Raw genomic sequence first — 13,280 nt, 5'->3', positions numbered from 1 at the left:
CTGTTTAATCACTCAATTGGATTTTTTTGCCAGCATATTTCTTTTTCTCTTCAACCCACTGCTAAATTGTGCTTCCTAGCTGTTTTTATAAAATCACTGAATCAAATCTGATTACATCAGAGAAGGCCAGGTACCCTACACCATAAGAGGGGGTTTGAAATTTTGACTTGTCTACTTAAAGATCACCAAAATCTGATAACAAGGTCAATTACGTCCCTGGTTGGGATTGAACCACCAACCTTTTGGTTAATAGCCGTGCACACTAACTGATTGCGCCACAGAGACACTTTGCAAAAGTCCATACTGACAAAGGCTAATAAGCATTCATCTAAAACGTTTCCTAGAAAAACTTTAAAAAGTCAATAATCTGGAGAGTTTTTGTAAGATGTTTCTTCCATCAACCAACGAAGAAACACATTGGTACTTTCCCATGATGAGTGAGTGCTTCAGGATCTCTTGCACTTACATGTGCAGCAGAGTACAGCAATGGAAGCATGCTGGGCCCATAACCCAGCGGTAGGCAGATTGAAACTATCCTTTGCTATATGCATTTTTTTTTTGTTAATTAAAGTAATCCAAAACTGGGATTGATATTTCGGCTCTTTTATTTTTACTTAAAGTACAATAACTTTTACCATTTTAATTTGTTTTAATAGTATATTGACAGTATTGTTTTCTTTCAAAAATCCACTTAATTTTCTTTACCCTATTATTAAAATGGTAATTGACAAAAACAAACTACATTGTCACCAGAAGAGCAATACAAAATGTACAAGTGATATATTAAAATCATCTTTCCAGCTTGAATTTCAATGATGCATTGGGGCAACGATTTTGTGAGAAACATCTTCACCCTTAAATAAAGATTTTCTTAATTCCTTACCTGTGTGCTAATTAGATATCACCTTGTTTTCACATTAAACAGACTTCCACATGAGAAAGCAGCAAGGATACAGTGGCGTTAATGTTTCCTGGTGTCAACCTGTATTATTTCAGTAGACATTGAAATGAGGATGCATCTTGCTGCCTTTCCAATGAAGCAAGTTTAATTTAGTAATAGGTGAAAAACCATCCCTACAAAGGTGTTAATCAGAGACTTGGCTTTGTGGACACTTTTCAAAGAACAAATTTGTTAGCATAAAAATAAAGACAGAAAATGAAGAGCTGTTTAATCACTCAATTGGATTTTTTTTGGCAGCATATTTCTTTTTCTCGGCAGCATATTTCTTTTTCTCTGCAACCCACTGCTAAATTGTGCTTCCTAGCTGTTTTTATAAAATCACTGAATCAAATCTTACTCTGATTACATCAGAGAAGGCCAGGTACCCTACACCATAACAGGGGGTTTGAAATTTTGACTTGTCTACTTAAAGATCACCAAAATCCGATAACAAGGTCAATTACGTCCCTGGTTGGGATTGAACCACCAACCTTTTGGTTAGTAGCCGGACACACTAACCGATTGCGCCACAGAGACACTTTGCAAAAAGTACATACTGACAAAGTCTAATAAGCATACATCTAGAACGTTTCCTAGAAAAACTTTAAAAAGTCAATAATCTGGAGAGTTTTTGTAAGATGTTTCTTCCATCAACCAATGAAGAAACACATTGGTACTTTCCCATGATGAGTGAGTGCTTCTGGATCTCTTGCACTTACATGTGCAGCAGAGTACTGCAATGGAAGCATGCTGGGCCCATAACCCAGAGGTAGGCAGATTGAAACTATCCTTTGCTATATGCATTTTTTTTTGTTAATTTAAGTAATCAAAACTGGGATTGATATTTTTGCTCTTTTATTATTACTTAAAGTACAATAACTTTTACCATTTTAATTTGTTTTAATAGTATATTGACAGTATAGTTTTCTTTAAAAAATCCACTTAATTTTCTTTACCCTATTATTAAAAGGGTAATTGACAAAAACAAACTACATTGTCACCAGAAGAGCAATACAAAATGTACAAGTGATATATTAAAATCATATTTCCAGCTTGAATTTCAATGATGCATTGGGGCAACGATTTTGTGAGAAACATCTTCACCCTTAAATAAAGATTTTCTTAATTCCTTACCTGTGTGATAATTAGATATCACCTTGTTTTCACATTAAACAGACTTCTACATGAGAAAGCAGCAAGGATGCAGTGGCGTTAATGTTTCCTGGTGTCAACCTGTATTATTTCAGTAGACATTGAAATGAGGATGCGTCTTGCTGCCTTTCCAATGAAGCAAGTTTAATTTAGTAATAGGTGAAAAACCATCCCTACAAAGGTGTTAATCAGAGACTTGGCTTTGTGGACACTTTTCAGAGAACAAATTTGTTAGCATAAAAATAAAGCCAGAAAATGAAGAGCTGTTTAATCACTCAATTGGATTTTTTTTGCCAGCATATTTCTTTTTCTCTGCAACCCACTGCTAAATTGTGCTTCCTAGCTGTTTTTATAAAATCACTGAATCAATTCTAACTCTGATTACATCAGAGAAGGCCAGGTACCCTACATCATAACAGGGGGTTTGAAATTTTGACTTGTCTACTTAAAGATCACCAAAATCTGATAAGGTCAATTACGTCCCTGGTTGGGATTGAACCACCAACCTTTTGGTTAGTAGCCGGACACACTAACCGATTGCGCCACAGAGACACTTCGCAAAAAGTACATACTGACAAAGGCTAATAAGCATACATCTAGAACGTTTCCTAGAAAAACTTTAAAAAGTCAATAATCTGGAGAGTTTTTGTAAAATGTTTCTTCCATCAACCAACGAAGAAACACATTGGTACTTTCCCATGATGAGTGAGTGCTTCAGGATCTCTTGCACTTACATGTGCAGCAGAGTACTGCAATGGAAGCATGCTGGGCCCATAACCCAGAGGTAGGCAGATTGAAACTATCCTTTGCTATATGCATTTTTTTTGTTAATTTTAGTAATCAAAACTGGGATTGATATTTTTGCTCTTTTATTTTTACTTGAAGTACAATAACTTTTACCATTTTAATTTGTTTGAATAGTATATTGACAGTATAGTTTTCTTTAAAAAAATCCACTTAATTTTCTTTACCCTATTATTAAAAGGGTAATTGACAAAAACAAACTACATTGTCACCAGAAGAGCAATACAAAATGTACAAGTGATATATTAAAATCATCTTTCCAGCTTGAATCTCAATGATGCATTGGGGCAACGATTTTGTGAGAAACATCTTCACCCTTAAATAAAGATTTTCTTAATTCCTTACCTGTGTGCTAATTAGATATCACCTTGTTTTCACATTAAACAGACTTCCACATGAGAAAGCAGCAAGGATGCAGTGGCGTTAATGTTTCCTGGTGTTAATCTGTTTTATTTCAGTAGAAATTGAAATGAGGATGCATCTTGCTGCCTTTCCAATGAAGCAAATTTAATTTAGTAATAGGTGAAAAACCATCCCTACAAAGGTGTTAATCAGAGACTTGGCTTTGTGGACACTTTTCAGAGAACAAATTTGTTAGCATAAAAATAAAGCCAGAAAATTAAGAGCTGTTTAATTACTCAATTGGATTTTTTTGCCAGCATATTTCTTTTTCTCTGCAACCCACTGCTAAATTGTGCTTCCTAGCTGTTTTTATAAAATCACTGAATCAAATCTAACTCTGATTACATCAGAGAAAGCAAGGTACCCTACACCATAAGAGGGGGTTTGAAATTTTGACTTGTCTACTTAAAGATCACCAAAATCTGATAACAAGGTCAATTACGTCCCTGGGTGGGATTGAACCACCAACCTTTTAGTTTATAGCCGTACACACTAACTGATTGCGCCTCAGAGACACTTTGCAAAAGTACATACTGACAAAGGCTAATAAGCATTCATCTAAAACGTTTCCTAGAAAAACTTTAAAAAGTCAATAATCTGGAGAGTTTTTGTAAGATGTTTCTTCCATCCACCAACGAAGAAACACATTGGTACTTTCCCATGATGAGTGAGTGCTTCAGGATCTCTTGCACTTACATGTGCAGCAGAGTACTGCAATGGAAGCATGCTGGGCCCATAACCCAGAGGTAGGCAGATTAAAACTATCCTCTGCTATATGCATTTTATTTGTTAATTAAAGTAATCCAAACTGGGATTGATATTTTTGCTCTTTTATTTTTCATTAAAGTACAATAACTTTTACCATTTTAATTTGTTTTAATAGTATATTGAAAGTATTGTTTTCTTTTAAAAATCCACTTAATTTTCTTTACCCTATTATTAAAATGGTAATTGACAAAAACAAACTACATTGTCACCAGAAGAGCAATACAAAATGTACAAGTGATATATTAAAATCATCTTTCCAGCTTGAATTTCAATGATGCATTGGGGCAACGATTTTGTGAGAAACATTTTCACCCTTAAATAAAGATTTTCTTAATTCCTTACCTGTGTGCTAATTAGATATCACCTTGTTTTCACATTAAACAGACTTCCACATGAGAAAGCAGCAAGGATGCAGTGGCGTTAATGTTTCCTGGTGTCAACCTGTATTATTTCAGTAGACATTGAAATGAGGATGCATCTTGCTGCCTTTCCAATGAAGCAAGTTTAATTTAGTAATAGGTGAAAAACCATCCTTACAAAGGTGTTAATCAGAGACTTGGCTTTGTGGACACTTTTCAGAGAACAAATTTGTTAGCATAAAAATAAAGCCAGAAAATGAAGAGCTGTTTAATCACTCAATTGGATTTTTTTGCCAGCATATTTCTTTTTCTCTGCAACCCACTGCTAAATTGTGCTTCCTAGCTGTTTTCATAAAATCACTGAATCAAATCTAACTCTGATTACATCAGAGAAGGCCAGGTACCCTACACCATAAGAGGGGGTTTGAAATTTTGACTTGTCTACTTAAAGATCACCAAAATCTGATAACAAGGTCAATTACGTCCCTGGGTGGGATTGAACCACCAACCTTTTGGTTTATAGCCGTACACACTAACTGATTGCGCCACAGAGACACTTTGCAAAAGTACATACTGACAAAGGCTAATAAGCATTCATCTAAAACGTTTCCTAGAAAAACTTTAAAAAGTCAATAATCTGGAGAGTTTTTGTAAGATGTTTCTTCCATCCACCAACGAAGAAACACATTGGTACTTTCCCATGATGACTGAGTGCTTCAGGATCTCTTGCACTTACATGTGCAGCAGAGTACTGCAATGGAAGCATGCTGGGCCCATAACCCAGAGGTAGGCAGATTAAAACTATCCTCTGCTATATGCATTTTTTTTGTTAATTAAAGTAATCCAAAACTGGGATTGATATTTTTGCTCTTTTATTTTTCATTAAAATACAATAACTTTTACCATTTTAATTTGTTTTAATAGTATATTGAAAGTATTGTTTTCTTTTAAAAATCCACTTAATTTTCTTTACCCTATTATTAAAATGGTAATTGACAAAAACAAACTACATTGTCACCAGAAGAGCAATACAAATTGTACAAGTGATATATTAAAATCATCTTTCCAGCTTGAATTTCAATGATGCATTGGGGCAACGATTTTGTGAGAAACATTTTCACCCTTAAATAAAGATTTTCTTAATTCCTTACCTGTGTGCTAATTAGATATCACCTTGTTTTCACATTAAACAGACTTCCACATGAGAAAGCAGCAAGGATGCAGTGGCGTTAATGTTTCCTGGTGTCAACCTGTATTATTTCAGTAGACATTGAAATGAGGATGCATCTTGCTGCCTTTCCAATGAAGCAAGTTTAATTTAGTAATAGGTGAAAAACCATCCTTACAAAGGTGTTAATCAGAGACTTGGCTTTGTGGACACTTTTCAGAGAACAAATTTGTTAGCATAAAAATAAAGCCAGAAAATGAAGAGCTGTTTAATCACTCAATTGGATTTTTTTGCCAGCATATTTCTTTTTCTCTGCAACCCACTGCTAAATTGTGCTTCCTAGCTGTTTTTATAAAATCACTGAATCAAATCTAACGCTGATTACATCAGAGAAGGCCAGGTACCCTACACCATAAGAGGGGGTTTGAAATTTTGACTTGTCTACTTAAAGATCACCAAAATCTGATAACAAGGTCAATTACGTCCCTGGGTGGGATTGAACCACCAACCTTTTGGTTAATAGCCATATACACTAACTGATTGCGCCACAGAGACACTTAGCAAAAGTAAATACTGACAAAGGCTAATAAGCATTCATCTAAAACGTTTCCTAGAAAAACTTTAAAAAGTCAATAATCTGGAGAGTTTTTGTAAGATGTTTCTTCCATCCACCAACGAAGAAACACATTGGTACTTTCCCATGATGACTGAGTGCTTCAGGATCTCTTGCACTTACATGTGCAGCAGAGTACTGCAGTGGAAGCATGCTGGGCCCATAACCCAGAGGTAGGCAGATTAAAACTATCCTCTGCTATATGCATTTTTTTTGTTAATTAAAGTAATCCAAAACTGGGATTGATATTTTTGCTCTTTTATTTTTCATTAAAGTACAATAACTTTTACCATTTTAATTTGTTTTAATAGTATATTGAAAGTATTGTTTTCTTTTAAAAATCCACTTAATTTTCTTTACCCTATTATTAAAATGGTAATTGACAAAAACAAACTACATTGTCACCAGAAGAGCAATACAAAATGTAGAAGTGATATATTAAAATCATCTTTCCAGCTTGAATTTCAATGATGCATTGGGGCAACGATTTTGTGAGAAACATTTTCACCCTTAAATAAAGATTTTCTTAATTCCTTACCTGTGTGCTAATTAGATATCACCTTGTTTTCACATTAAACAGACTTCCACATGAGAAAGCAGCAAGGATGCAGTGGCGTTAATATTTCCTGGTGTCAACCTGTATTATTTCAGTAGACATTGAAATGAGGATGCATCTTGCTGCCTTTCCAATGAAGCAAGTTTAATTTAGTAATAGGTGAAAAACCATCCTTACAAAGGTGTTAATCAGAGACTTGGCTTTGTGGACACTTTTCAGAGAACAAATTTGTTAGCATAAAAATAAAGCCAGAAAATGAAGAGCTGTTTAATCACTCAATTGGATTTTTTTGCCAGCATATTTCTTTTTCTCTGCAACCCACTGCTAAATTGTGCTTCCTAGCTGTTTTTATAAAATCACTGAATCAAATCTAACTCTGATTACATCAGAGAAGGCCAGGTACCCTACACCATAAGAGGGGGTTTGAAATTTTGACTTGTCTACTTAAAGATCACCAAAATCTGATAACAAGGTCAATTACGTCCCTGGGTGGGATTGAACCACCAACCCTTTGGTTAATAGCCATATACACTAACTGATTGCGCCACAGAGACACTTAGCAAAAGTACATACTGACAAAGGCTAATAAGCATTCATCTAAAACGTTTCCTAGAAAAACTTTAAAAAGTCAATAATCTGGAGAGTTTTTGTAAGATTTTTCTTCCATCAACCAACGAAGAAACACATTGGTACTTTCCCATGATGACTGAGTGCTTCAGGATCTCTTGCACTTACATGTGCAGCAGAGTACTGCAATGGAAGCATGCTGGGCCCATAACCCAGAGGTAGGCAGATTGAAACTATCCTTTGCTATATGCATTTTTTTTTGTTAATTTAAGTAATCAAAACTGGGATTGATATTTTTGCTCTTTTATTTTTACTTAAAGTACAATAACTTTTACCATTTTAATTTGTTTTAATAGCATATTGACAGTATAGTTTTCTTTAAAAAATCCACTTAATTTTCTTTACCCTATTATTAAAAGGGTAATTGACAAAAACAAACTACATTGTCACCAGTAGAGCAATACAAAATGTACAAGTGATAAATTAAAATCATCTTTCCAGCTTGAATTTCAATGATGCATTGGGGCAACGATTTTGTGAGAAACATCTTCACCCTTAAATAAAGATATTCTTAATTCCTTACCTGTGTGCTAATTAGATATCACCTTGTTTTCACATTAAACAGACTTCCACATGAGAAAGCAGCAAGGATGCAGTGGCGTTAATGTGTCCTTGTGTCAACCCGTATTATTTCAGTAGACATTGAAATGAGGATGCATCTTGCTGCCTTTCCAATGAAGCAAATTTAATTTAGTAATAGGTTAAAAACCATCCCTACAAAGGTGTTAATCAGAGACTTGGCTTTGTGGACACTTTTCAAAGAACAAATTTGTTAGCATAAAAATAAATCCAGAAAATTAAGAGCTGTTTAATCACTCAATTGGATTTTTTTTGCCAGCATATTTCTTTTTCTCTGCAACCCACTGCTAAATTGTGCTTCCTAGCTGTTTTTATAAAATCACTGAATCAAATCTAACTCTGATTACATCAGAGAAGGCCAGGTACCCTACACCATAAGAGGGGGTTTGAAATTTTGACTTGTCTACTTAAAGATCACCAAAATCTGATAACAAGGTCAATTACGTCCCTGGGTGGGATTGAACCACCAACCTTTTGGTTTATAGCCGTACACACTAACTGATTGCGCCACAGAGACACTTTGCAAAAGTACATACTGACAAAGGCTAATAAGCATTCATCTAAAACGTTTCCTAGAAAAACTTTAAAAAGTCAATAATCTGGAGAGTTTTTGTAAGATGTTTCTTCCATCCACCAACGAAGAAACACATTGGTACTTTCCCATGATGACTGAGTGCTTCAGGATCTCTTGCACTTACATGTGCAGCAGAGTACTGCAATGGAAGCATGCTGGGCCCATAACCCAGAGGTAGGCAGATTAAAACTATCCTCTGCTATATGCATTTTTTTTGTTAATTAAAGTAATCCAAAACTGGGATTGATATTTTTGCTCTTTTATTTTTCATTAAAGTACAATAACTTTTACCATTTTAATTTGTTTTAATAGTATATTGAAAGTATTGTTTTCTTTTAAAAATCCACTTAATTTTCTTTACCCTATTATTAAAATGGTAATTGACAAAAACAAACTACATTGTCATCAGAAGAGCAATACAAAATGTACAAGTGATATATTAAAATCATCTTTCCAGCTTGAATTTCAATGATGCATTGGGGCAACGATTTTGTGAGAAACATTTTCACCCTTAAATAAAGATTTTCTTAATTCCTTACCTGTGTGCTAATTAGATATCACCTTGTTTTCACATTAAACAGACTTCCACATGAGAAAGCAGCAAGGATGCAGTGGCGTTAATGTTTCCTGGTGTCAACCTGTATTATTTCAGTAGACATTGAAATGAGGATGCATCTTGCTGCCTTTCCAATGAAGCAAGTTTAATTTAGTAATAGGTGAAAAACCATCCTTACAAAGGTGTTAATCAGAGACTTGGCTTTGTGGACACTTTTCAGAGAACAAATTTGTTAGCATAAAAATAAAGCCAGAAAATGAAGAGCTGTTTAATCACTCAATTGGATTTTTTTGCCAGCATATTTCTTTTTCTCTGCAACCCACTGCTAAATTGTGCTTCCTAGCTGTTTTTATAAAATCACTGAATCAAATCTAACTCTGATTACATCAGAGAAGGCCAGGTACCCTACACCGTAAGAGGGGGTTTGAAATTTTGACTTGTCTACTTAAAGATCACCAAAATCTGATAACAAGGTCAATTACGTCCCTGGGTGGGATTGAACCACCAACCTTTTGGTTAATAGCCATATACACTAACTGATTGCACCACAGAGACACTTTGCAAAAGTACATACTGACAAAGGCTAATAAGCATTCATCTAAAACGTTTCCTAGAAAAACTTTAAAAAGTCAATAATCTGGAGAGTTTTTGTAAGATGTTTCTTCCATCAACCAACGAAGAAACACATTGGTACTTTCCCATGATGACTGAGTGCTTCAGGATCTCTTGCACTTACATGTGCAGCAGAGTACTGCAATGGAAGCATGCTGGGCCCATAACCCAGAGGTAGGCAGAATGAAACTATCCTTTGCTATATGCATATTTTTTTGTTAATTTAAGTAATAAAAACTGGGATTGATATTTTTGCTCTTTTATTTTTACTTAAAGTACAATAACTTTTACCATTTTAATTTGTTTTAATAGTATATTGACAGTATAGTTTTCTTTAAAAAATCCACTTAATTTTCTTTACCCTATTATTAAAAGGGTAATTGACAAAAACAAACTACATTGTCACCAGAAGAGCAATACAAAATGTACAAGTGATATATTAAAATCATCTTTCCAGCTTGACTTTCAATGATGCATTGGGGCAACGATTTTGTGAGAAACATCTTCACCCTTAAATAAAGATTTTCTTAATTCCTTACCTGTGTGCTAATTAGATATCACCTTGTTTTCACATTAAACAGACTTCCACATGAGAAAGCAGCAAGGATGCAGTGGCGTTAATGTTTCCTTGTGTCAACCCGTATTATTTCAGTAGACATTGAAATGAGGATGCATCTTGCTGCCTTTCCAATGAAGCAAATTTAATTTAGTAATAGGTTAAAAACCATCCCTACAAAGGTGTTAATCAGAGACTTGGCTTTGTGGACACTTTTCAAAGAACAAATTTGTTAGCATAAAAATAAATCCAGAAAATTAAGAGCTGTTTAATCACTCAATTGGATTTTTTTTGCCAGCATATTTCTTTTTCTCTGCAACCCACTGCTAAATTGTGCTTCCTAGCTGTTTTTATAAAATCACTGAATCAAATCTAACTCTGATTACATCAGAGAAGGCCAGGTACCCTACACCATAAGAGGGGGTTTGAAATTTTGACTTGTCTACTTAAAGATCACCAAAATCTGATAACAAGGTCAATTACGTCCCTGGGTGGGATTGAACCACCAACCTTTTGGTTTATAGCCGTACACACTAACTGATTGCGCCACAGAGACACTTTGCAAAAGTACATACTGACAAAGGCTAATAAGCATTCATCTAAAACGTTTCCTAGAAAAACTTTAAAAAGTCAATAATCTGGAGAGTTTTTGTAAGATGTTTCTTCCATCCACCAACGAAGAAACACATTGGTACTTTCCCATGATGACTGAGTGCTTCAGGATCTCTTGCACTTACATGTGCAGCAGAGTACTGCAATGGAAGCATGCTGGGCCCATAACCCAGAGGTAGGCAGATTAAAACTATCCTCTGCTATATGCATTTTTTTTGTTAATTAAAGTAATCCAAAACTGGGATTGATATTTTTGCTCTTTTATTTTTCATTAAAGTACAATAACTTTTACCATTTTAATTTGTTTTAATAGTATATTGAAAGTATTGTTTTCTTTTAAAAATCCACTTAATTTTCTTTACCCTATTATTAAAATGGTAATTGACAAAAACAAACTACATTGTCATCAGAAGAGCAATACAAAATGTACAAGTGATATATTAAAATCATCTTTCCAGCTTGAATTTCAATGATGCATTGGGGCAACGATTTTGTGAGAAACATTTTCACCCTTAAATAAAGATTTTCTTAATTCCTTACCTGTGTGCTAATTAGATATCACCTTGTTTTCACATTAAACAGACTTCCACATGAGAAAGCAGCAAGGATGCAGTGGCGTTAATGTTTCCTGGTGTCAACCTGTATTATTTCAGTAGACATTGAAATGAGGATGCATCTTGCTGCCTTTCCAATGAAGCAAGTTTAATTTAGTAATAGGTGAAAAACCATCCTTACAAAGGTGTTAATCAGAGACTTGGCTTTGTGGACACTTTTCAGAGAACAAATTTGTTAGCATAAAAATAAAGCCAGAAAATGAAGAGCTGTTTAATCACTCAATTGGATTTTTTTGCCAGCATATTTCTTTTTCTCTGCAACCCACTGCTAAATTGTGCTTCCTAGCTGTTTTTATAAAATCACTGAATCAAATCTAACTCTGATTACATCAGAGAAGGCCAGGTACCCTACACCATAAGAGGGGGTTTGAAATTTTGACTTGTCTACTTAAAGATCACCAAAATCTGATAACAAGGTCAATTACGTCCCTGGGTGGGATTGAACCACCAACCTTTTGGTTAATAGCCATATACACTAACTGATTGCGCCACAGAGACACTTTGCAAAAGTGAATACTGACAAAGGCTAATAAGCATTCATCTAAAACGTTTCCTAGAAAAACTTTAAAAAGTCAATAATCTGGAGAGTTTTTGTAAGATGTTTCTTCCATCAACCAACGAAGAAACACATTGGTACTTTCCCATGATGACTGAGTGCTTCAGGATCTCTTGCACTTACATGTGCAGCAGAGTACTGCAATGGAAGCATGCTGGGCCCATAACCCAGAGGTAGGCAGAATAAAACTATCCTTTGCTATATGCATATTTTTTTGTTAATTTAAGTAATCAAAACTGGTATTGATATTTTTGCTCTTTTATTTTTCATTAAAGTACAATAACTTTTACCATTTTAATTTGTTTTAATAGTATATTGAAAGTATTGTTTTCTTTTAAAAATCCACTTAATTTTCTTTACCCTATTATTAAAATGGTAATTGACAAAAACAAACTACATTGTCATCAGAAGAGCAATACAAAATGTACAAGTGATATATTAAAATCATCTTTCCAGCTTGAATTTCAATGATGCATTGGGGCAACGATTTTGTGAGAAACATTTTCACCCTTAAATAGAGATTTTCTTAATTCCTTACCTGTGTGCTAATTAGATATCACCTTGTTTTCACATTAAACAGACTTCCACATGAGAAAGCAGCAAGGATGCAGTGGCGTTAATGTTTCCTGGTGTCAACCTGTATTATTTCAGTAGACATTGAAATGAGGATGCATCTTGCTGCCTTTCCAATGAAGCAAGTTTAATTTAGTAATAGGTGAAAAACCATCCTTACAAAGGTGTTAATCAGAGACTTGGCTTTGTGGACACTTTTCAGAGAACAAATTTGTTAGCATAAAATTAAAGCCAGAAAATGAAGAGCTGTTTAATCACTCAATTGGATTTTTTTGCCAGCATATTTCTTTTTCTCTGCAACCCACTGCTAAATTGTGCTTCCTAGCTGTTTTTATAAAATCACTGAATCAAATCTAACTCTGATTACATCAGAGAAGGCCAGGTACCCTACACCATAAGAGGGGGTTTGAAATTTTGACTTGTCTACTTAAAGATCACCAAAATCTGATAACAAGGTCAATTACGTCCCTGGGTGGGATTGAACCACCAACCTTTTGGTTAATAGCCATATACACTAACTGATTGCGCCACAGAGACACTTTGCAAAAGTACATACTGACAAAGGCTAATAAGCATTCATCTAAAACGTTTCCTAGAAAAACTTTAAAAAGTCAATAATCTGGAGAGTTTTTGTAAGATGTTTCTTCCATCAACCAACG

The sequence above is a fragment of the Pseudophryne corroboree genome, chromosome 3 (assembly GCF_028390025.1).
Source record: "Pseudophryne corroboree isolate aPseCor3 chromosome 3, aPseCor3.hap2, whole genome shotgun sequence".
In the NCBI taxonomy this organism is placed as follows: domain Eukaryota; kingdom Metazoa; phylum Chordata; class Amphibia; order Anura; family Myobatrachidae; genus Pseudophryne; species Pseudophryne corroboree.
Note: the sequence above shows the minus strand (reverse complement) of the source record.